At 45.6% G+C, this 26,503-nt stretch overlaps 1 long non-coding RNA gene across 4 annotated transcripts in view; it reads right to left on the bottom strand.

Annotated features, from left to right (window-relative positions):
- LOC129387701 (uncharacterized) overlaps positions 1-26,503 on the bottom strand; it is a 155,220-nt gene that overhangs the window by 101,802 nt on the left and 26,915 nt on the right. Inside the window, exon 2 of one of the 4 annotated variants that reach the window (XR_011892518.1) lies at positions 16,943-17,016. The exons of the other annotated variants lie outside the window; for them this stretch is intronic. This is a non-coding gene — a long non-coding RNA (uncharacterized lncRNA). The remainder of the gene's footprint in view (positions 1-16,942; positions 17,017-26,503) is intronic. 4 annotated transcript variants of the gene reach the window in all.

The following is a 26,503-nucleotide window of genomic DNA, read 5'->3' as shown; positions in this document are numbered from 1 at the left end:
CCACCGTAGACCCACCCGTGGCGCCATCTAATTGTTTTCTTTTACAGAGAAACTCGTGCGTGTGGTTCGCAGGCACCCCTGCCATTCTGTGCATCACAAGCGGACAACACCTGCACAGAGAATCAAACTGCCGACACACTTTCCCCCGAGCAAGGGCTCAGATGAGGATGCGCGGGGTGTTAGCACTCAGATACGTCTGCTCTCGCGGGGCCGGGATTGAGTAAAAGAACGTTTGCCGACTCCATATTACAAGCGCACTGGAAGTACCATTGCATAAGAGTGCATGCGCGTAAAAGAGTACTTTTGCGTAACCACGGTTCGGCGTGCGTGTCAGGCGGACCCTCATCAATCAGCGATCGGTGTAATTAGCTATAGCTGGTCGTGCGGGGCTCTAACCTCTTCTTGTTAACAGAGTTGAATTACAGCTCTCAATGTACGTATCATTTTTAACTCTGCGTCTGTGTCCTCAATTAGAGCGACAGGAGTGATAGTTTTCTAGCGGTGTAAAATGGTCTTTTCTTGCCAGTGGTTCACATGCCATTGTCAGTGAGATTCAGACGTGCCTATAAGAAACATACGTTTTATTGACGAACGCTATTCGTCCTAATTGCAACCCTTCATGGTGGCTAAACAGCTGCGACTTTCCGTTGCTTAGCACAATTCTTCGGTTCAATAGCCTGTCGCTGCAGCCAAATGTAGGTGACTGCAGAATGAGAGAAGGCTCCTGCACAGCGGATTAGGTGCACTTTTGTGAAATGAAGGCGGTCGTCAGGAGCTCTCCGCTGCCAGATCTTTTTTAACCCTTGTGTTGATTTCGGACGGGAAATTCAACGAACCATTTTATATTAACTTGTGCTGCTAACGGGAGTCGAAAGATAAATAAGATAGCCAAGTGCGGAGGATGATCACTGAATATTCCAATGAGCTAGGACGCCGCAGTGGAGGGAAGAGCCCTATCGATCACGACACTGACGTCGTAATTGTCGTCATTGGCTCAGTCTTATTTGTTTTAGTCTCGTCCTTCTGAAGTTTTTGTGTTACATTGTCTTGCAATTACTTCTACCTTGGTATCATTAACGCATTATTGCTGCAGATGACGTGCAGCACCTTTCTTATAAAAACTTGAAGTGGCAGTAGTCAACATATGTAATTTCTTGCGCCTTCTGCTTATCTAGGTAGACTACAGTGTTGGCTGTTGCAGAAAAAATACATAAGGGTATTAAACCTTCGAAAATTTCTCCGAATCATCCGCCTTTGACACGAAACTAGAGGGTAGGACAGCATTACTACTGTTATTCCTTAGTGCTAACGCGCCCGATTCAGTCGAGCCGTTCTTTTGGGGCCTGCCCTCCAGCGAGGATCATTAGGACTCCCTCTCATCTACCACAGTGCACCCCCCCCCCCCCTCTTGGTATGGCGGAGAGCACTCGTCTTCTGTAAGCGCAGTTTGTCAGCGAAAAACTCGTGGCGTCGTTTGTTAGGTTAATGAAGAATAATGTTCCCGCTCTCATCGTTGGAAAGAATGTCGTTACTCCTGTGGTGTGCTCGTTAAAATGAGTCAGCCTGTGGCTGGAGGCGACCTAAAGCAGTAAAACACTACTCAAGCCCACTTATCCTTTCATGACACCAAAAAATATAGTTCTACACACAGGAGACAGCCAAAGGGTGCAGTCTTGACAAGTTGCGCATACACAAGGAAATGTGACACCAATAGAAGATGACCTCTGTGGTTTGTAACGCTATGCCCATTTACACAAATTGGTGACAGGTTCTTATACCTAATTAATTTGCTCAGGGGGTGAGCTAGTTGGTTATACATGTCTATTTAATCACAGCGCACCAAAAATTGACAGGGACCGACAAAGTAGACACAACAAGGCGTGACAGTGACCTGCAAGGTGGTCCTTGAGAACTACGACGGGAGCTTTGCCTTGACGCCCAGGCGAGGAAGCAAAGACTGGAAAAGTTCCCGGCGAACCGTTATTGGAATTCGAAGCAAGAGTCAGCGGTGGCTTCTTTGGGAAGCACGCCAGGTGACAGATAGGTATCGACCGGAACGTGGTTCCTTGTGCTGCCCGTGCACTGGAAGGCTGCTACGCGAGACTGACTGGAGGCGGTGGTCCCTTATACTTATTTCTCCTGATTCCTCCTTGTTTTGTCCTCTTCAACAAAGTTCCTCTTCTTCTTCTTTTATTTTTTTTTTTCACAGCCAGACCACGCAACTTCTTCTGCCTGACTCTTTAGAGCGTTGTTATTTCGGGCGTTTGATCCTGGAAAGCCCCTTGCAACCACTAGACGTGCCTTTTAGCTCAGCTCTTAAACCGTCAATAGAGATCTTTCATCCCTCAAATTTAGTGTCCTTTTATTTCTCATCTTGTTTCTTTTTTAACTTTCGGGCTCACAAAGCGTGGTAAAAGGAATGCGCGCCGTAGTCTTTGGTCACCCTCACTATAGATCTATGCTTCACACCTACACAGAAACAAATTCAAGAAAAATACGATGCCTGTAGGGGCAGGTTTTTGAAATCAAAGGGTTTCTTCTCGCTGCCTCTGTCAGTCCCCAGAACAGCTTAACACAGGACACCTTCACTGAGTAGCTATATACAACCAGTTAGTATTGTCTTTATTTGTTGACAGGAGGGTCTTGTAGGTATAGCGAAGCCCTGTAGCTTGTTCTTTGTTTATCGGAGTTTTGTTTTCGTCTTCTCCGACACACATGTTTTGAACTATATTATACCGCATGTAAACCAGGACAAAGATGGCACGATAATTTCATTGGCAACTCCAGAATCCGTTACTTGTACTGTCAACACTGCAAAATAAGCAAACATGGCTACGACATCGAGTTTCACGGTGGCTCTCCCGCTTGTGCTGTGTTCAAGTTTAGCGTTTGTGGCGGAGATCCAGGTGTTTCGTCGAAACCTAAATGGTCCTGGCTGCCGAGTACCTTAGTTGGATATTTTTCAGCGACAAAACCGCGTAAATCGTTTAGCTGTGCTTCCAAATGCCCGACCGGCCTAGCGAGCCGCATCACTTTTTTTTAAAGATAAAAAGCCTTTTAAACGAGCCGGAGGTTAAGAAAAGAGAAATACTTGGGCCTAGCGAGCCTCTGAATGGTGCAAAAACTTCTTCGCGGCGTTGCTACACTGCTAGAGGTACGATACTTGACTCTTTTCAATCTTCATAGACAAACTCCGCACTGAGACTCCTGTTGCAGCATATAACATAGCATCCCACGATATATGGGCAGTAAGATCTGTCGTGCTTTCAGAAGGTAACTACGGATATTATGCACTGATGGAGTGAGGCTAAAAAGTGTTGAGTTACCTGGTCAGTGCTTCTTCGAATAAAAACAAATGAGAGTTTGTGAGTTGGGGTGCACCTTCTTTTTATAGCTTGCTGATACCTGTGATAAGGTAGTCTGCGTCTGATGACTAGCGCTTGTTCGTGCTGGCAGTACGCAGTGTTCGAGGCCGGGTCCATGCTTGGGGAACACAGCAGATATCCGCCGCCCGTGCGAATTGTCAAACGCCGGTGAAACGTGATCAGTAAATAACAACCAGTTGGACCAAGTTGCGTTTCTTCCAATAGGTTTCTGAAATTTAGCCAGGGTTTTCTTTGAGAAATGTCACTTGTATTAGTGCAAATGCATGACTCGAAAACGAATCGAATCAGTTGTTATGGAAATGGGAATTTCGCTGAGTGGTTAGTGTCGGAAGGCAAACCAGTGGTGCTGAGGCCAGGACGAATGCTCCAAATCTTGAACGAGCACTCCTTGCAGTTGGTTCTAAATTTCTTGCCAGCGAATAAACTAACGGCCCGCCCCGCTGCATGAGAAAACAGTACATTCTGCTTACACCGCTAAATTAAAGCATGATATCAAAACGATATGTCTACTCGCGGCATAACATGTGTCATGATCAACTTCAGACCTCGCGAGCTATCGTTCCTGTTGCTAGTGCCTGCGGATAAAGTACATTAGCTAAACTATTCCTGCTGCTAAGGCATTAGTAACACCTAATGCTGGACAGAAAACTAATCTGTGCAAACCAAATGACACTTAAGGACACATCGCTAATTTGTTAAAATCGTTTAATAAAACAAGATTTCTAGCTCAATCATGCCACGCCAGTACACGGTGCACTTCCAGGGGTCAGCTGTTAGGCACGTGAACAAAGGACAGCACAATCACGGTTGCAACAACACAGGTCGCTTTACAAGGGAAGCGTAATGCTGCAAGTAATGAGTGGTTTAAGTGCGCGCATAGATTTGCCTGATTTACCTTGCTGAAGCCATTGAGTTTCATTGGAAAAGATTTCTCCAACTTTGGGCCCCTCACAATCAGTCATCGTTGTCACAGCCTCCGAAGATATCGTTGTGCGCGCGGAAGTGGTGGGAAACAGCATCAAGGGGGCGAAAATCATTTGAAAACATACACTGCTATGAGCGAATAGATGGACGCCAGTACAAGTAACTTCCAAGTTCCAGGTACATCGATGGGTGGCTAGCGAAAAGAAAGAAAAAGCTAGATTGCAAGCCGTAGTCAGAGCCTTTGTGAAGAACCCAAGGAACATACTCAGAAATAATTGATGCTGGATAGTGTATTTCTTCCGAATGCAACATGATCTAATAATTATTTGACATATGAGAATTCGCTTAAATTCGCTTAAAGAAAAGACAGACTGTGGTATACTTGCAACGCCAATACGTCACTTCCCTTGCCTTTCGACTCGCTGGTGAACCCAATACCAAGGACCCTTATCGACACCGCTAGCTTGTGATCATCCTGCTACCGCTACGACGATGGTGTCCGACGATGGTGCTGGTTTTGGTGCCGTCGTTGTCGTGGAAGAGTAATGAGGGCCCACCAGTGGACGGCCTAAAGGAAATTCCACAATTCTGAAGCGCGCAGATAAGCCCAGTCTAAGCCCATCTGAGCCGAGTCTCAATCGCGCGCGCTACACTCACAGAGAGCCACATGAAGTTTTCAACAAGTAAGGGAGGTGCACGGCAGATAAGTGCTTTGAGCATCGCGCTCACAAATGCATATTCTGCAGGAGTTCCATCGCCCCTATTGCGGTGGTGGACGAAGATATTGCTAATGTGACGAAGTGGTCTTGCAACACGACGACGGCGTAACAGATGCAAGCGACAGCTGAAAGCAATATTTTGTACTCTTTAAGCTCGAAGGCAGAATAGCTTTTTTGGTTTACAGAAGAGCATGACTTATACGCTAGCGCCTTCTGAAGAGGAGAAAGAATTACATTCAGATATAACTTGTTTTTATTGTGTTCCGTAAGCTTGCTGCCTCCTTTAGTTCTGTTGTGCTCAGCTAAGAGTTTGGGGTCGCCAGCCTCTTTACGTGTCGCAGCTTTTCATAGTTCACTGCTATTAAGAAATAGTATCGAGCTCTTAACTGATACTGCAGTGCAACACAGCGAGAGGTAAAATGCATCTAAAATTTGAGCACTCGAAAGAGAACGAAATGCTCTGGTTTGTTCTCTTTCGATGAGATGTTTCCCTTTCTCCTTCCGTAGGTTACAAGAAAAGGAACGTTGAAATAAAACACCAACGCAGAAATAGAGTATGAAGAAGCCGGCAAATGCTTGGCGTGGCTCAGGCATCAACATGGGAGTTATACGAATCACCCCACGCACGCTGCGAAAAATGTCAAAACAGCGTGGTGCGCATACCTTAATTACGCTTCAAGTTCGGCCTCACTGCTGAAAATAAAAATGAAGAAAGAAAGAAATTCAATACATGGAACGCAGTAAGTGAACGCACGGGGCAAGCACGTAGCCGAGGAAGGAGGAATATAATAGCTGCTCCCTTGACACGCACTAGAAAGGCGGTATACTGATAGACAATGAATCGCTCGCTATATGCGAAAGACTCTGACTAAAATAGTAAAGCGTTAAGAAAGTGGTTGTTGTGGTTCGTTAACTTATGATCTGTCCGAGCAGTTTTATTTGCACTGACGTCGGTTGTACACGCCTTCGTCTGGCGAAGAAAGAATCTTGAGTTGTGTATGCCCGAAACTCAAAGATGCAAGTTATATCTATAGGACAGGTTGAGTGGGACCTCTGAATAGCGGACGCTACATATGCACGCGCGAATCACGCAGACAGCAGATTCTTTCTTTAGCAAAATTTTGTCATCTGGATGGAAGGTTGTGTAGTTCTTTACGCCTAGAGGACGCTGGGTGCGTTGTCGTATTCTATGAGGACTGAGCTCGGTTGCTTTCTTTTCACGTCGAACGCAAAGACCACGTGAGCACGCTAGGATAACAGGCTGTCAAGAACTATTATATTGGCTTGTATTTCTTCACTTCTAAATTATTTCAAGTATAACGGCCGCAATTTTCCGCCAACCCCCGTCGAAGGAATGTGCCATAGTATGGAGAATGTAGTCATCATCAACACGCGGTCATCATTTGAAAGCTTTTTCGAATAATAGTTGACACTGACACGATATGGCACCGCCCGCTTCTTGGCTAATCCTCTGCTTTTGGTGTGCGGCATTGCGTAGGCATCATGATCATCGTAATGAACACAGGGATGCATTTTCTGGCTGCTCCGCCGTTGTGCACGTATATGCTATACTAAGAAAATCATAATCATTGTCAGCATGCGGTTTTCATGTTAAAGAGCCCGTGACACGATACCTACGACCCGCTTCAAGGCCACGACCCCGCTGTGGATACATGTTATTGTTTGAAGATCATCATCCCCATAATCAACACACGGACACGTTTCTTGGCCAAATATATGAAGTACTTTAGAACGTTCCTAGGTAAGGAGGAAACGTAATAATGGCCCTAGACATCAAAGGGGCATTCGAAAATGTAAGCCACGATGCAATCCTCACGGGTTTGGACGACTTGAACTGCGGATGAAGGATTCACGGCGGCGTCAAGGCTTTTCTGTCGAGCAGAACGGCAATGATAGGCATGGGAGAACTTCGGTCGGCGAAGTTTCAAACACCTAACAAGGGAACAAAGGTCGGTCATCTCGCCCACGCTATTCAACGTGGCAATGATCAGACTGGCGCGAAGACGAGGAGAAATTGGCGGCATAGAACATGCAACTTTGCCGACAACAGCCCCATATGGACCAACATGGGCTCACTCAGCAGAAAAAAAGAGAAGCTGCAGAAAGCGGCCACCTGTGTAGAAAACTACGGTAAAGCAATAGTCTGAACTCAGACGAGTATGGCGAAGAAAACAAATCCGAACGGTCCCGACCAGTGAAAAGCTGTGGCTTAAGGTCTACCTGGAAGGAACACCAATACCCGAAAAGACAATCATACGAATCCTAGAAATGTGGCTACAGTCAAACCAGCGCTGTTCCCACCCCCTTACGCTACTAAAGGCGTCACCACTCGAAGTCGCACGCATGATCCCGCGAGTCTCGAACAAACGCCATGGCTTGCGAGAAGAAGATACACTGAAGCTAGTTAGAAGCCTGCTGGTCAACGGAATGACATACTGCCACCCGTACCACAGCCACATCAAGAGAGAAATCCAATAGGCGGCTTCGATAATACGCAAGGCGTACAAAACTGTGCAACGACTACCGAAAACATCTCAACCGAAAAACTCCTAGTCCTGGGAATGCTGAACACGTTCGCAGAACTAAGAGGAGCACAACTCATGGTCCAAATGTGCACACTACAGCAGATAGCCACAGACCGAGCTCTCCTCAAGAGACTGGGCTACATTGAGCAGATACGGCAAATCTCGAAGACCGAAGCTACCCCCACGATTAGCGCAGCCCGCTTAAATTTGCCCCAATCCCAAGGAACATGCAACCCAACCTCCATAAAGGTCGCAGGGAGGCAAATGCCTAATACTTCCAAAAAGCTTACACTCCCCGAAAGACAACGGTGTATGTGGACTCAGCCATATACACCATACAAAAGGGAACCAAGAATGCAGTAGCAACGATGGTCGACTCGGCGCTAGGAGTGTAACCAGCGTTTCGCTACAAGACTGCAGGGTAGACGAGGCTGAAGAAGTGGCCGTTGCTCTAGTGGCAGCGGAGGGCTATCAGATCGGGCAGTCGCTAACAATACTCGCGGACTCGCAAACAGCTAGCGCAAATACTTGCATGGCAGAATCAGTCACCGAGCACTCTGCATACTGTGCTCAGTAGACTGTGAAACCCAACAGCAATCAGGAGCAGAACCACATGAAGCGATCACACACAAGATCGTATGGGTAGGGGACACACGGGGGCGGCAGAGAACCAAGAGGCGGAGAGGATAGCTCGAGAGTACACTAATTACCGAGTGCCCAACGTCGACAGCCTCGAGGAATCCGCGCCTGTACCCCGAGAGTGTTCGGTGATTTTAGACAGAGAGGCAGCAGGAAGCGGTACAGCCCCCCCCCCCCCCCCCCCCGCCGCACAAGTCCCTTAACAAGGAAGAGGCTGTCGCATGGAGACAACTACAAACAGGGTCGTACGGGTTAAGCGAAAAGCTTTTCCAGTGGTGGAGCTCGCCCCCAATACCCTGCGAAAATCTTCCACAACATGTGGAAGAAAGAGGCAATGCGCACGTTGAGATCTCATACTGTCTGCCATCTACAGCCACCTCGACTGCGCCGGAGCCCTCGGCTAACAGCGCGCGCGCGCGCGCGCGTGTGAGTGTGTGTGTGTGTGCGCGCGCGTGCGCGTGCGCGTGCGTGTGTGTGTGTGTGTGCGCGCGCGCGCGTGTGTGTGTGTGCGCGTGTGTGTGCGTGTGCGCGTGCGTGTGTGTGCGCGTGTGTGTGCGTGTGTGTGCGCGTGTGTGTGCGCGTGTGTGTGCGCGTGTGTGTGTGTGTGTGCGTGTGCGTGTGTGTGTGCGCGCGTGTGCGTGTGGGTGCGTGTGCGTGCGCGTGTGCGTGTGCGTGCTCGTGTGCGCGTGTGTGTGTGCGTGCGCGTGTGCGTGCGCGTGTGCGCGTGTGCGTGCGCGTGTGTGTGCGCGTGCGTGTGCGCGTGTGCGTGTGCGCGTGTGCGTGTGCGCGTGCGCGTGCGCGTGCGCGTGTGCGCGTGCTCGTGTGCGTGTGCGTGTGTGTGTGTGTGTGTGTGTGTGTGTGTTTGCCGCGGAACGCTCTTTCTTTCTTTCCTTTTTTGCTATGGCAGTCAGTGCTTCGCCTTTCGGGCGAAACTGCCTATTCTTAAAGAGTGAGGCGGAATCTACTCGGCGAGAACCCGACCAGGAACCAACCAACCTACCGATCAAAAACAGACTGACCCAGGCGAAACCAATGAGATGGTCGGCAAATAAAGCTTCGTATTATTGCCCATCAAACTTCAACGACTCTATACCAAAGACAAATTGCAATTAGTTCCGCGACAACAACGTAAAAAGCAGGAGTGCACACTAAAGCAACAAGATGTCAAAGCAGGCTTCAGGGCCGACCATCATGATCGGCCCTGACGAGCAGCAGCATACTACAGGGTTCTCTCAAGTAAGGCCTCGTTGTTGAGTGTACCCTTTCAATAAAGGAAGTCATTAGTTCCAAACTATAACTGCCATGCACTGATTACTCACACCTAAAACTGGATGCATGCGTTCCTTCCCCGACATTTGAATTGCTTCAGGGGTCAATAGCCCGGGGGCACGTTTCACACAACACCTTATCAACACCTCGCGGAAAGGAAAAACTGTTACAAAGAGGGTCTGGGAAGCTTCTATTGCAGCACTTTTCTTTGTTACTAACCGAAGTAGGTGACACGCAGGGACGCGCTCGGGATGCGAAAATGCCCCAGTTTCCAAGTGTCCTAATATCGCGATAGGTGAACGCAGGGCCGGGAGCGTACAAATTTCACCAATAGGTTCACGGCAGTAGCTTCGGTCTGCCTCTCATCGCTATGGCAGCATTCAAGTGGATAAAAACTGGACGGCGAAATAATACGCTACGAGATCAGTTTAGGCTTTGATCCCGAAATGGGAACATCAGGAGCCTCACAGCGACAAATCCGGGTACTCTTTTAGCCATTAGATAAACCAGTAGGCTTCTGACAGCACAGGGACTGGAGCGCAGCCCTTCCAGCACCAGAGGTAGCTTTTCTACTTCGATGCCGTCCTTGCGGCTCTAAATAAGATTGCCATCGCCGCCTTTTTAAATCCGCTGCAGGAGGCCGACAATTGAACGCTTCTCTCCTGCGTCAGTCATTATCCTAAACCTGCAAATTCTCAAATCTCATCAATTCATCTAACTACCATTGATACTCGAAGGGTTTTTGACTCGCCGCCGCACTGATTCGGTCATTCTAATTAACCATCACTTATTTACTGTGCTTATTAATGACCTCCCGGTACCACTTTCCATTTTATCGATTTTAACATCAACTAACCATGTTTTCTGTTTATTACATAGTTGCCATCTTTTTACAACATTTCGTTCAATCATAATTCGTCCAGTGTTTATTTTTTTTCCGCGCCCTTCGCTATTCTATCCGTATGCGTGCTTTGACTAATACGTCCGACTCACTTTAACAAAATGACTGTAAAAGGCGCGCGCGAGAAAGAAAACTCATACAGACGTCACCAACCAGGTTTTGTTATATTCAAACCAGACGTTCCCTGTCAGAATACATCGCTCCTCCAGGCGAGGCGGGACCAAAGAAACAAGCGCTTTCTCGTCACTTGATATGATGGTGGCGCCATCGCTTGGAGGACAAGGACGTTATTTGCCGCAGGCTTCCCAGCCGTGCGCGCAGCACGGTTGAGATGCTTTGGAAGGTTCCTATGAAGCTTTGTGCATTCGAACCTCATAAATTAAACTACTGTATCTTGCTACATAATCAAGCAAATCGCACAAGCTTTTACGTGACATTAGGTAATCGGAATGATAAAAGAAGTTAACATTATGGTATACAATATTTGAGCTTCACATTCCTCCTCAATAAAGATATCTAAATTATGTCATTATCGCACACAAAAGTCTGAGCTCTCAAATTAAGCACTCTCGGGGAGCCAAAGTTCGCTAAGTGCGGCACACTGGACCGACTTGGGTACGTCGTATAAAACGCATAGATCTAATGTTTAACCTTGATCCTAGCTCTACGCGTGGTATAAACCTTTAGAAGTAACGGCTCACCACACCTCTTTGGCTGGTTGCTTAGTCTAAAAAATATTGTCATCGTGCTTTTTAGCCACGTGCTTGCTCACCTAACATCATGTGTTATGTGACACTATCGGAGAAAAAAGGACGTTCCCCATCCGCCCACCATGGCTCTGAGTCTGCTGGCTAGCACTCCTAAGTCTATATCTAGTAAGCACACATAACCGACCGGCGATAGGTAAGTCTCCCGTCAGTTCGCTCCTCGAAGAGGCAGGACGTGTGTTGACTGAGCTGAACTGACTGAACCAACCAAGTACTACAACCACTGTACGCCATACGAACAGCTTCGGTTAGTACCGTACCAATATTGGCATGTTCTAAGACAGTTATGTGGCAAGTCATGCGGTACATCAAGCAAGTCATGTGGCACGCGGTCAAAAGCCTTCTCAAAATCAGTCTGGAGCATTGCGACTGCACCTTTCATGACATCGCAACGCACCTCGCTTTGTGAATGCTGGTAAAGATGCTCCTGCCCTTTATTTCATATGTTTGACGCGGGCCCACTATTTCTTTTTTTACACTCTGCAACCTTCTAGTCACTATTTTCATAAAATTTTAGTAATCTACGCTTGTTAGACTGATTGGCCGATAGGCTTATACCGCCGAAGTTTGATAGAATCATATGTTTTCGGAATAAAAATAGTAGGGAAGTGAGAAATGATGGAGGCAGAGATTGAAACTCGAAGGATTCTTTGAATAAGCGCTGCAATATTGGATGTACTTCTCGCTTGAAGGTCTGGTAAAAAGCTGCACTTAGCCCGTCAGGGCCGCGGGACTTTCCAGGATTTAGGTCATCGATCGCCTTCTCAACCTCTCCTACTGAGATTGAAAGTTCCAAGCTGTCCTTTGTTTGGTCATCTAACTGTGACATGAAGGACAAAAATTCACTTTTGAAATGGTGGCTATCTACCAAACCTAACGAGAACAAAGCGCTATAATACTCGTAAAAGGCTAGCTCAATCTAGTGTTTCGCGCCTGTCACGACACCGTTATATACGATTTCTGCTATTGTGTTACCCTGCGCATCACTGTTTTCCGTGCCTAATGCCTGTTTTATAGGCCTTTTGGCCATTGCTGTTTTCTCTCCTCTCACTCTTGCAATTGCACCTGGAAATCTTTCAATGTCTATCGAGTCCAATTTTTCTTTCACCACGCCTGTAAGGTACCAGGCGTTAGACTGTCTTCTTTGACAAGGGTTTGCAAGTTCGAGCGTAACAGTTTTTATGAATTCGTGCTTGATGTGTAAGTATGCTGCCCTTCTTTCTATAGCTTTCATTTTAATATTTTGCTTAAACGTTTCCTATTTCGGCCCAATCGACGCCACGACGGCTCCACAGTTTTGGTTGTCTAAATGTGTGCCTAGTGCGTGCATCGTTGGGCACGTGACGGCGCAGCCAATGGGTAGGAGGTGGCGCCACGTCATCAGTGTATAAAATGAGCGTATAAAATAAGAAGCATTAATGTCCAGTTGAATGCCGTTGAGTGGTCCTTTGAGTTATGAAGAACTCGCGGGCAAGCGAGCGCGTTGAGACGCATGGCGTGTTTTCATTTGGCCTTACTGAGGCGCAGTTAAAACGCAGGCGAGAGCTTGCGCGGAAAAGGAACCCACAGAAAAAAAGATTTTACCAAAGTGACTATAATGCTTTCGCATTGTCATACGTAAGCAATCTTAAGTGCTTGTGCCAAATTTATTTTCCTCGAACCAGTTTTCAGTGTCGCGGCTGATGTATTAACAAGAAAAACGAACGACGATAACCGACGAAATTCTTTAAATGCAATTGTTAGTGCAGATAACGTATTTATGAAGGTCTGCAGAAGATGCACTGAAATTACCAGGCCAGCTTGTGATGTTGTCTACATCTATGCAATGTTGTAGAAGTTCGGAGGAAAGTAACATAGAAGTACTCAATTAATTTGATTATTTCTTCAAGTACATTTTTACGACAGTAGCTAGATGACTATGATTATTTACATTTTTGAACGAAGTAGATGTAACTGTAATGATTACTTTTTTCTGTAACGTGCACAAGTCTGTCCCATTGGCTTGGTTGCATTCGCAGCCAATCACACTCCACATCTCCACGTGCAGGCTGTGCATGCGCATCAATCCCGCGACAGCACGACAATGATAACGGTGGTGCCAATGGCGATGGCACAAACGCACCTTGAGCGTCCAATCATAATATGAAATGCTGCTTAAGGACTTGCATGCCGTAAGCACATGTAAAGGAATCCTCGGCAACAGAAACATCATTGGTCGTTTCCCAATATATTTGACGGCTACATCACTACACTGCCGCAAACACTAAATTACTGACTTCAAGCAAGAAGTCGCAGGTTGTCATGTAGGCTTCCGCCGTGAAGCCGTGAAACTTTACCACACTAAACTGATCATATGCGGGGATTTTAACGCGCCTCACATTAACTGTGACTCCTTCCTTACAAGTGGCAGCTACAAAGTTCTCTGTAATGTGTTAATTGTCTTCATTGTCTCACTTGATAATGTTCTTCATAGTACCACTAGAGATTGTTCAATTCCGGATCTTGTATTATTTAATCATCAACATCACTAGCTTGGCTACGCCCACTGCAGGGAAAAGGCCTCTCCCATACTTCTCCAGATGTGCTAATTGTGGCCATGTTGTCCCTGCAAACTTCTTAATCTGATCCGCCCACCTAACTTTCTGCCGCCCCCTGCTACGCTTCCCTTCTCTTGGAATCCAGTCCGTAACCCTTAATGACAATTGGTTATCTTCCCTGCTCATTACATGTTCTGTCCATGCCCATTTTTTTTAATATCAACTAAGATGTCTTTAACTCGCGTTTGTTCCCTCACCCAATCTGCTCTCTTCTTTCCCCTTAACGTTACACCCATCATACTTCTTTCCATAGTTCGTTGCGTCGTCCTCAATTTAAGTGGAACCCTTTTCGTAAGCCTCCAGGTTTCTGCCCCGAACGTGAGTACTGGTAAGACACAGCTGTTATACACTTTTCTCTTGAGGGATAATGGCAACCTGCTGTTCATGATCTGATAATACCTGCCTGATCGCCAGGCTAAACCCGCCTGTTGCTACAATTCACCACCACCACCACCTGCCAAACGCATCCCAGCCCATTCTTATTCTTCTAATTATTTTAGTTTCGTGATCCGGATCCGCGGTCACTACTTGTCCTAAGTAGCTGTATTCCCTTACCACTTCCAGTGCCTCGCTACCTATGTTATTCTTGTATTGTTTACAGGTGATTTAATGAATGAACACCTCGAGTGTGGAGTTGTATAGGGTCGTTTCGATCATAATTGAGTCTCTGTTAATTTTTCTATTGCCAATGAAGTTATGAAACCAGAATACAAAGCTATCACTGATTTTTCCCGTGCCAACGATGATACTGTGCTTTCGGTGTTAATGGATTCCTATGATGAGTTTCTGCTTTCCAGTAACACCTGCGGCGTGGATGCGTTAGTGGAACACTCATACACATTTGTCGGAATGTATTTCTAAATTCGTGCCCAGTAAGCGTGTCAAACGCAATCCTAAGCACCAATGGTACAAGAGAGAGATAATTCAGCTTATTCGCCGCATAAAGCAACTAAGCCGCCGATGCCGGTCGAAACCGAAACAGAATTTGCTTTTGTGCACGCTAAAGAAAAAACTCAAAAATTAAAATGCATGAGCCTAGAGACTTATTACAATAGTGCTTTGTCAACGTTCATAAGGAAAAATCCTACCAAAATTTGGAAGATAATTAATCCACTATCTACCAACCCTTCTTCATTCATTATTGAAAATGAAACCTGCTCTGACGCTCAGACAATCTCAGAAGGCTTCAACAATTAGTTAAACTCTGCTTTTTACGTTGATAAAAACACTGTTCATTCCTTCGCCCTTTATTTTGTACCTGCAGCTTTCCCAGACATGGATTTAACTTGTTCTGGAAATCAAAACCTATTACTAAACACAGACATGACTAAAAGTGCCGGTCAAAATAGTATTCCTAACGTATATTAACGCGACAGCGTTAAGGAGCTTGTGTCGCATAAAAGCCGGTGTCGGCGACGTTGGCCGTGAGCGAAAAATTCCGGAAGGCAATTCATAAATAAATGCAACTTGCAAAATGGGCTGGGTGGGAATCGAATCAGGGTCTCCGAAGTGCGAGACGGAGACGCTACCACTCAGCCATGAGTTTGATGGTTCAAAGCGCGATTAAATCGCCTCTAGTGAATGCGGTGTTGCTTTAGAAACGTGCCGTAGAAAGTTATACTGCGGTGTACATTAGTAATTATGAGCATGTAAATTACAGAAGTCACAGTTAAACGAGTAGTGAAGTACGTTTCCGCTACATTTCTTCTGCGCTTAGCGCACACGCAGAGCCATCTTGCGGCAAACACAGAAGACCCCATCCTCGCAATTTACGGCGCTGCCCCGACAGGTGGCGCGCCAATCACCCTCTTCTCCCCTTCGTCTCGTCAAGAGCATGCCGAGCGAATGAGTGGGCGGTGCGAACGAGGTGTGATAACGCTATCGCGTTCCTGTCTTGAAGGTGAAGTTTAAGCGTCCTTCAATTATTTTTGAAAAGGTACTCTTAATGGTGTGCACGTTATCTAATAATTATATTTCAGAACTCACTTGACTCCAGACGAGTCCGACGAATTCGGAAAGTCGCTAATGTCGTTCCTATAATCAAATCGGGCCAGAAGAAGATTATTTCTAATTATAAATCAATTTCAACATTACCTACGTGTTGCACACTTCTGGAGGTTATCATTCAGAAGCAAATCATTCAATACTTGATTAATAACGATATCCTTTTACAGCCTCAGCATGGTATCCGTAGTGGTTTTTCCACTGTTACAAAGTTCTGTGGTCACCTCATGTCGTACATGACAAAGAAAAACTCGAGTACGACCAGCAGAAAGCTATCAGACTGACTTTTAACCATAACGAACGGAATTCTTACCCTCGAGAGCATTACCATGCCTTATCACTGAATTGATTAAAGCACCGATGAACGTGCAGTCGGCTTAGCATGTCACATAATATTGTTCATGAACCTGTTTGTATAGCCGCCCCTATTTCTTTCATTGGTCATTCTACACCTGTGACCCGCCGGTCCAATCGTTTGAACATTGTGCCATTTCGGTATTTTCTTGATTGCGATTAATATTCCTTTTTCCAGTACGCAGTAGACACTTCGAATAAACTTGATAGTTTGCTACAAATTCCACATGCACAGTTGGTAAAATAAGTGTTTAAATTTGTGTTTTTATGTTTCCTTTTTCTTGTTTTATGCAAGCGCTGCTGTGATGCCTCAAACCTAAGGCAGCAATACCTGTAAATAATAATAAAAAATAATATGCTTCTCTAAAGCACACAGCAACATTACAAGCTAAGTCGTAGAACATGCGCGACCCCACACAAGTCACTGCATAGAGAGCAGGAGCGATTCCTCTGAGCTCTACAAGTTAATGCATTACCCCACCCAACCAGAAACCACCTCCTAGCCCCTACACTATTCTCTCTGCAGTGCTGCTTCTGTGCAGAACCCGGGTCCCTCTGGCAATAGTAGGAAGTTGCAGGCAGGCACATTTACATCATCTAAACCTTTATCAAACCAACGAGCTTTGGGAGATAGTCTTCGCTAGCTCCGACCTCAAGGATCAGCAACGGCCGATTGCGAGAGCCCGGGACGCGGCCCTAGCTCAAGGCATTCTGGAATGAGAACGCCTCTCCAAAGCTTCATTTATCTAATAAAGGTGCTTATTTTCTCTCTATCTTTTTCTTAGTTAAATACCACGGCTTCTTTGAACTTGATAACTTGATTATATTTCGCTTACCCCTCTCTGGAGCCATGGGTATGTACCAATGAGTACGTGCACATTATTGGCCAATCTTCTGTAATGGTTTTGTGCTGCGATGAGAAAGGCACATAAAACCATTAATTCATTTATACATATGTGATACATACAAGTGCATATGCCTATTATCTCAGCATACCTGGATTGTTGAGCGCATAAATTCTACAGAACAACAGAAAGGCTTCTTTTTCTATAGATTACTCATGGACAGTGTGGCTTGCGCTGACTTGCGCCACAAGCAGTTATTATTATGGTCTTATACCCTAATCTCTACGCAGCCTTGTCTCCTCAATTCTCCCGACCTTAGTATAGTATCCTTCTTCTACACTCATTGCTGACGCTGTCAACCAAAATTATGTGCGGGGGTAGTCAAGCTATCAACCTTGCCCTGAAGCTTTACAAAGACTGGCAAAAGCAGCTCATAGTTTCAGCACAAGGTGTTCTGCAAGTGTATGTGCGTTATTCTCTACTTCAGTCATAGGTTCTGCGTCCACGTATGAAGAAAGCCACGGGGCTCAAGTTTGATGAAAGCCCGAAGAATAAATTTTGAAGCAAGATCACTTACTCGCACTACCCGGAGGTGCGAGACAAATATAGTGTATTCAAAAATATTCCCGACAAGCATGAAAAGACGGATGCTGACAAACCGATATTTCTAGACCTTGTGTCAAAAGAAGCTCGACAAGGTATAGCAGCCCCCAACCTGATCATGCCCTAACGAGTATCTCTGAAAGAAAAGGAGGCCCAATGGGATTTCGAAACTCAATTTGCATATTGAGTGGACGATACTGAGCCAGCTCACAGTGTCCGTCCGGGAGACACAGACACCCTCAAGTTATTCAACACCCTGGCTGCGAGGGAAAGCGGAGTATCGGTTGTTGTAGCATAGAGAGAGTATTCGGGGATGTGCGGTAGAGGCTGTCACTTTGGTCTTCGTGAACATACACGCTGCGTGCTCAGCTTCGGGCGGCCTTATCGCGACTGCCACACACTCTACTCTCGATACGTGACAGCCATAGTTACGACGGTGGGAGACCGCCTTCAAAGTGATGTGTGGGGTCAGCATATATGCACAAAACCTGCAAACGCGCCTTGTTGGCCGTTCTTTAAGCAGTAGCCACCGACAAGATTGCATTCTGATCACGACGTCCGAGAACCCGTGACGTCTTGAAGTGCAAGTTTCCCACAGCACTGAAGAGGTTTCTGCTAAAGGCTCTTGTTGCTGCATGGCTATACTTTCTTTTTCGTCACATCGTGTTTGATTTTTCTCTCATTAGTTTTCTTTTTTGAAGGGCTGCTGAAACAAAGTTCCGCTCAGTTCATTTGCAGCCATGAAAGTGATTTACACCAAAAAACATCGCGTCTTACCTACGATTCACCTCTTGGTTCACGGTGTGGACCACACTGGCCGAGTGCCGATTCCGGAGTTGCAATGAGTCCGAAATCATTCAACATTTCAAACACTTCAAATGGAATAGGAATTGAATTGGAACCCGAAATTTAGGAATTTAGCTAGAATGGAATGGACGCATAGCACTGGAGGGCTGAATTCTGACAAGCAAGATACAGAGCCTGTAAATCTTCAAATTAGACTAGAATAAGCCAACATATTACATTTGTAAAGTTTTACTCAATACCGCGTATTTCTATATATAGCTATAGGTGACTACCTATGCCGCAGTGATTATAAATAACATAGTATCCTGTCGTTTAGAAGAACCGGAGGCCATTCTGCATTACAATGTTGGAGGGCATTTAAAGACAGCATCTTTTTCTTGAGAAGAATGATTCAATATAGCAATAGCATGCTTGACCTTCGACACAAAGATTGAAACCAAAAGCAAGCGGTTGCTGGGATTCGATCCCGCGACCTCGTGCTCAGCGCCCAACACCATAGCCACTGAGCAACCACGGCAGGTCTTAGAGCTATCGCTCCAGGAAAAGGTGCATGACTCTACGATTTGGTGAAGTACATTCCTTGGACTTCTCATCGGACCAACTTCAGAAGATGCCGAAAAGGCGGAAGTGCAAAATTTGTTACGACTACAGCAATGTTGAACAAAAACCAGGAGTCTTGTGGGACGAGGGTGGAGTGCACCTATGCTTCTCAACATCCAGGAACAGCTCCACTACATGGCATGAGCGATGAACCGGTCTTAGTTTCTTTCTTGTATCCGAAGAACTGTGGCGTACTGAGCATTTATTTTTTCAGACACTTTTCCTGGGTTATTTATCTTTCAAATTTTGAATGTATATTCTGAATTTTCTTTGATATTAATGTTTTTTGCAGATATCACGTTCTTTATTGCTGTTTTTTATCAATTGGCAGCGAAAATAGCCCTTTCTAGAATTTTTATGTTTTACCAAATATTTTTTTTGTTTGCCAACGTATGTTTAAGGAAAGAGTATTTTGTTATGCACAATATTCTATGCTGAAATGTGTGCTGAAATATTGTTTGTAGTGGCAAATAATTTTTTTGCGATATCCATAAACAACGACCATTTTCTCGCGGTAACGAAAGAGTTTAAAAGTTTACAGGTAGTATGGCGGGCACAAAAGACTGCAAACGATACAGGCATGAACAAACAACGAAAATACTATATTCAATATTTACAGTATAACGCATATTATGATCGCCATCTGAGGCGGCGTTCAAACAATGAGAGTGTGTTGTGATATACATCACCAGGAAGATTATTCCAGTCAATAACAGTTCTAGAGAAAAAATGAGTACTTATAACAATTATTCGAAATTAAAGGTGCAATTTTACTGTTCCGTTTGCGAGTGACATAACCCGAAGAATACACAAGAATACTTGAGGTGTTAACATTTAAATATTCAATCAGTAACCGGAAGAAGAACATTAGGCAACAAACACAGTTTCTCTCCACAATAGACCGCAGGCGACTTCTTGTCAACAGCTCAGTGACTGATGCCCGACCGTAAAAGTTATAGCTAAATCTCAAGGTTTCCTTTTTCATTTTTTTTCTTACTTCTTTGTTGTTATGCTTAGTGAAAAGATCCCTTATTATCACTGCATATCCCAACATTAGACGAATAAGGGTTTTCTATGATAGCATGCGAACAGGTGGAGTAGAATGCTAAAGTGCTCGTTCAACGAGCACATTGTAATATATTGTACTTCTCCTGTAGTATTGTACTCCGCCTGAAGAAAGAATTTACGAAGGCCGTGTGAAGTAAACTAATGATGTCAATATGCTTCTTCCAAGTTAGATCGTTCGTTATCCGTAATCCGAGACATTTGTGTTGAGGAATTTCGAATAGAAAGATGCTACCAGTGTCATGCCGTTTGTGTTTTGTTTTTTCTTTTTGCATTTTAGCCCCCATCGGAATGCGGCCGCCGCAGCCGGGATTCGATCCCACGCCCTCGGGCTTTGCATCGCAATGCCAAACCACAACGCCATGGCGCCATGACGGGTGCCCCCTGATTTTGCATCGCGCATGCCTCTAATCTCGCGCCAGCGACAAGAGCGCTCAGGATGCGATAGCGATGTTGTTAGCAGTGATTACACCTGTCAAGGAAATACGGAGGGTGTATCTAAAGCACCTCAGAGAAGAAATCCGCGCGGCGGCTTTGAATGAGGAGCGCGTGGAGTGAGAGTTCGGGGTCGATTGAGTAACGACCAGATACGAAGCGCTAGTCGGGGGATTATGAGCCGTACCAATTTTTTGCTTCGTTCGTTTTCATAAGATGGGTAGGAACAACAAGAGTGGCGTCTGGTGTGTCTGCCAGATGAGAGGTACTAGATCACTGTGAAAGAAATCACCAAAGTCGGCCAACACTTCTTTGTGATTCACTGGTTCAAAAAATTGACCATTCGAATACACGCAGTCATCGAAAATCGCTAGCCTGCTATTTTGAAAGAGAACAGAACTATAATTATAAAAACCTACAATGTCGCAATTTTTGAGACGTCGCTAGTAGAATAACTCTTGCATAGAGCTAGTGTTAGGCAATTTAATGGTTGTATTGAACACAGTGTCATATTACGGGAAATTTGGGAGGCCATCATCTTGCGACAAAGCTTGGGACCACGTAATTGTTATAATTTCAATGATTATGCTCCAGACATCGTTGCAGCGATTCTTCAGATCATTCCTGCGACATATTCTTGTACAAACGCAGAAGCACTGTGTATCTAGTGCAAGACATCGGCTACATGGCAAGAACAAAATGGAGAAGATTAAGCACTTGAAGGAGGAATAAACGAAATACAGTAACTAATAAAAAATAATGCGCGAAACTGTAAGGTGAGTGTCCGGCACCTACCGAGAGTGCAATGTGTCACGTACTGCAGCCAACAAAAAGAACAAGCCTGCAAAACGTTCCAACATATGTCTATTTATTGAACGTACGCTCAATAAAATGAAGTATCTTCAACTTTCAAGTGCTTAAAACGTGCATTAGGAATTTTACGGACGTACCGTGGACTAACCCAAGCATGCGAATAATGTGCAGAGTTCATATCTGAAAATTATAACAGAAATATAAGAAATATAAGAAATATAAGAAAATTGCAAGAAATATAAACAGGACGACAAAAGACTATTTAGAAGAATATACACTAAGCAAAAGATATCTTCCCTACTTTTGCAGCAGCAGAGTGAACCCCCCTTCCACCGCCCCCGCCCCCCGTTCAATGGCGCTAGCAACCACTTTCGGAACATTCTTCTTTCTTTTTTGTCACTCCTTTATTAGCGACAGCTGGGTTGTCTGTGATTTTTTTCCTCGAAGTCGCCGCAAACAACAACGTAGAAATCCTCGGTCACAACAAAGCAATGTCTCGTATCGTTTGCACGTTGAACCAAAAACCAAGACATGTGCGCAGGTCTTCGATGCACAACATCGCATTTACTTACTTTTCTTTTCAAACTTTAGTTCCTGAAACACGACTACTTCATGCTTTCCACTCCAGACCCTCCTACGACTTTTACCATGCCCTCCTCCGTGTCTGACATAGAATTCCTTCACTTCCTTCCGCGCATCACTGAACAACGTGATGCCTGCTGGAAGCGAATACCGGAAACAACGATGCTAGATCGCGTGTCCTCCGATAGGAGCCACGGATGTTGATTCAAACACACTCGACAGGAATCTGACGCACTTCTTCTTGGCGGGGGGAGAGGAAGGAGACAAGCAATAAATGCTGGGTCGGAGCGCAAAGAGCTGGAATCGCACGAACCACGGAATAAAAAAACAATGCTGAAGAGCATAACGAAGGCCTTTGCGAGAGAAAAGGTAGTATTCGCTCCAAATTGACCAGACAAGCGAAATACAAGGAGAGAATCTGAGCGAGCAATCGAAAGAGAGAATCTCCGTGCTTGGCATCCGTAGCGATAGACCACGCGAATACACCGCTTGCTCGGGTATATTTCGTTTCCTGTTTTTTTTTTATATATGATTCCTGCTTTCTACGTATTCTTGAAAGAGGGACAAAATGGGTGCCACCGTAATAAGAAACGTCGATGTGTCGGCTAAAGTGGCTTCGTTGCTTGGTTGATACGGGATAACGGCCGCGAGAGACAAATGCCGGACATCGTGCAGTTTCAACGTTTCCTGCAGCAGTGCCCTCCATTCCTTCTTTCTGCATTGCAGATATGTCTGCAATGCGGAAAGGCCAGATGAAAGACGGTATGTTATTTGATCCGCTGCAGAGTTCTAGGGGAATATTGGATATTAGGAAATTTTAACTTAGGCACCAAAGATGAAATAGCAAAGAGAGGAAAGGCAGGGAGCTCACCCAGACGAGCATCCGGTTTGCTGCACTATACACTGGGGGTAAGAAAAATGGCGAATAGAAAGAGGAAAAGAGGAAGGAAGTGATCACTGTGTATGAAGTGAAGCCCCGTGACACCAAAGTCAAGTCCCATAGTTGGTGACGTGTGTTGAAAATACCGACACCAAAAGTTTCAAAAACTTCAGTGCTGTATTGAACATGGCAGAGAGGTGAAAATGATCGTTAAGCAGAGTTTCTGTGAAAGTGATATCGAAAATTATAGGGACCACCTCTTATATATTCATTGGTACTGCCCTGCATGTCAACGAGAAACCGCATGTTTATTATTATAAGGAATATTGTAGTGTTCTGTTCATTCAGCAAGTATATAACGCATACGAATTCTCCGAAACTAGATGAAAATGTGAGTGAGTGAGTGAGTGAGTGAGTGAGTGAGTGAGTGAGTGAGTGAGTGAGTGAGTGAGTGAGTGAGTGAGTGAGTGAGTGAGTGAGTGAGTGAGTGAGTGAGTGAGTGAGTGAGTGAGTGAGTGAGTGAGTGAGTGAGTGAGTGAGTGAGTGAGTGAGACCGTCCGACCGATAGGCTTCCGCAAAAGCTATACTTACGCTGTGCTTCCTTCATTATCTGTCACTGTATGTTTTCTTAAATGTATCGTTTCTTTTTCATTTCTGCTTCATATTCCTGTCTAATAAAAGTTAGCCGAGCATTTAGTGTTGTCTCTTTGTGGGAAGTGTTGGGAGAAGCTACAATAACACGTTAGGAGGCTTTCTCCCAGTATCTCGCGCAGCAGCAGTAGCAATCGGCAACGCGGCGACGTCCTTTCTGATCAAACTTGGCGCCATTTTAAGTTCACCTCTTCCGTGTCGTTACCGGGAACAAAATAACTAGCGGCGGGGTCTTTTGAAAATGGGATAGTATTGTTTGTTGCCATCTGTACTTCACGTGCTTGCACTATGTGAAGAAAATGCCGCGCTCGATCCGCAAGTATTGAACGCACTGCATTTGGTCAAGCAACGGCCAGCATGTGTCAGGTTTACTCGATGACCTTATATAAATGTTCTGGCCTCCAAATAAGTGTTGTCTATTTTCCTTTCCGAAAGGCTGTCTTTCCCAATGCTCCAGTAGCATTCAGCCTTCATGTGTTCAAGGGGCTCCCTGATCCTTCTTTTTTTTATTCGAAAGCGTCAAATGTCCCATTGGGCAAAAAATGAGGTGCCTCTCGTCTGTAGCAGCGAAATGGCAGGTAAATTCCTATTGGCTGCGACGCCGCATCACCAGCATGCCTCGATGGAGAACAGTGGGAGAAAGGGGACACTTGCTGCCCGAAAGCGAACCAGGTATTGCTTAATGGGAAAGGGCATCACCGCGACGCCATGTCACCCTCCCTCTCGCTCTCGGAAACTAGTGCACGGTCGGTAGCTCTCCGTGTCAGCCCCGCTGGCCTTAGCCGCTGCGCGAATGCCGGTCTTGGTGGCCGCTGCTGCTTCCTCGGTCTCTCGTCGCGCAGGACGTCCGTGGCATGCGGCATCGGCATCGCAGGCTGCTGCTGTTTTCTGGCGCGGGCCGCACTTACCGCTACGGTATTTTACTCGCCGCGCCAAACTCGAAGGACCGCTCAGCGGCGTTCATTTGGACATTCATGTTTTCGCATTCAGAATTAGTAAGAAGTGCTTAGGTGTCCTCGGAATTTCAATTTTTCAAGAATAGATTGTGGGCACGGCTTTCTTGCGCGTCCTGAGACCGTCATGCCCCGTCCGGAAAGCGGCGTTGCAATCTTTATTACAATTGCCTGTGCTTCTGTGTGTTAAGCACTTGAGTTTTCACAGCCACTGCCACTATTTGTTCATCTCCAATGTTTACGGTGGTAGTGGTAAAAAGGTTTTATTTCCTATAAACGATTTCAACGCTCCGTTCATTCTTGGAGCGTACCGGGCTTGGTAGTTACCATCTGGGGAGGAATGCATGCGTGATACCGTATCTCGTGCCACACTCGTGACTGACAACTGGCCAGAATGTGTTGCGAGACGTTTATGGAAATGAAATGCACTTGATTTAGAGTAACAAAAATCCAGGACGCTGTTCGCGATTGAAGCAGGAGCTATAATTTGAAATTGTCATTCTCAAAAACCATTAGGTGACGCGGCCTGGCGGTGAAAACTTTTTACTTCGGATGTAGCATATGATATTACTGTACATAAGTTGGCTGTTATGAAGTAAGACATATTTATAGCTTAATGGCAGTTCGTATATTATTAGGCATTTGCACTTTATTCCATGCGTATTACGAAGTAAAGAAAGTGCACGCTAACTAGCGACACTGCCTTCGCGGAAATCAGTGGAGTGGCAGAGCGGGCAGAGCTGTTCAACGCATCGCGGTGCGCATGAAGGCTGTTGTACGCGCAAGAGTTTGCGAGTTAGTACCCCTAGTTCTGTGGTCTCTGTGAGATACAGATCGAATTGTGCCACAAATGGGTGCCAGCACTGCAATAATACCAATAGTGACATATCCTACCATTTCGTTTGTCTAGAAAAAGAAAAGAAAACTGGTGCATGCAGCCAACAAAAGCATGGGCTTCGAGATCAGTTTGTGTTACTTGGAGGGAACCGTCCCTGGGGCGTAGATTTTGACATCAACTATTATAGTAAAAAGACATTCAACACTTCATAAAACATCAACCGCAGGAACATCGGCTTCATAAACAAATTATTACTTTCGTACCACTTGAGCCGCACTTGATGTCCGCTTCCGAAAAATGTGGGCGTAAAATCGCCATCGCGCTCCCCTATCGCTGTTTCCAACATGTTTCTTGAGCACGAGTACATTCACAATGCGGATCGGAAAATTCCGATAAAATGATGGTCCCCGAGTGGGCCTAGCGAGGTGACGTTGAGTTTGCTCGCGTCTATTGTGGTCCTAATAAAGTTGTTTCACTCACTCACTCACGGCGCTCTCCGCGTTACACTCGGTGTGATTGGACACTCACACCTGTATGCATTCCGCTGCACTGAAAAGTTGAGTCATTTACGCATTCCTGGGTAAATTGACTGTGAAAACACTCTGGCTTGCATAAGTTGAAACCATAAATTAAAGGTCTACCTTATTCCACCTTAATCCAACCTGCTCTAATTTGCACCAATTTTAATCGACCTTAACCTAATTTAATCAATCTTAATTCACCATAATGCACTCTATTTCACCTTCATTCACTTTACCTCAACTTGGGATTTCGCAGTGCGAGCCTCGGCAGGTCCGGCGCCGGGCACTAGACGTCATCGCATGGGCACGTTGGCTTTTGACCCATCGGATGTTAACGCCAGACGGACGCCAGATTTTTCGCTTCATTTGGCATATAAGGCATTCGCCTTTCAAAACTGGTACTATATAAATTAGTTCTCAGTCGCTTTATGGCTGCGCGAAGGTGCAAACATCCCTCGTGTGGTTCATTTTACTTCGATGCAGTGAAAACTACGGGCCGCGTCAGAGAATCACGAGCGCCAATTGGCTGCGGGACACAGAACATGACCGACTAACTTGTTGAGCACCTCTAGTCTTTCTGCGATGCTTTGATCAAATTGGTGCACGCAGTGAACGGCAGGATTAGCGCCTACCTATGGTAGAGTGCTTGTTCCGGAACGTAATTCATAAGGCGTTTCTTTCTCAACGACAGTATGCAAGTTGCAGGCCCACTTCGCTCGAATTATCCTGTCTGTTAATTAGCTTGTACAGGACCTGTCCTTGCGAACCACCAATCCGTACGAGCGCCTTTCAGCGAAAGCCCAG

This window comes from Dermacentor andersoni, chromosome 2 (assembly GCF_023375885.2).
Source record: "Dermacentor andersoni chromosome 2, qqDerAnde1_hic_scaffold, whole genome shotgun sequence".
NCBI classification, from domain to species: domain Eukaryota; kingdom Metazoa; phylum Arthropoda; class Arachnida; order Ixodida; family Ixodidae; genus Dermacentor; species Dermacentor andersoni.
The sequence above is the reverse complement of the archived record's forward strand: the minus strand, read 5'-3'. Positions and strand labels throughout refer to the sequence as shown.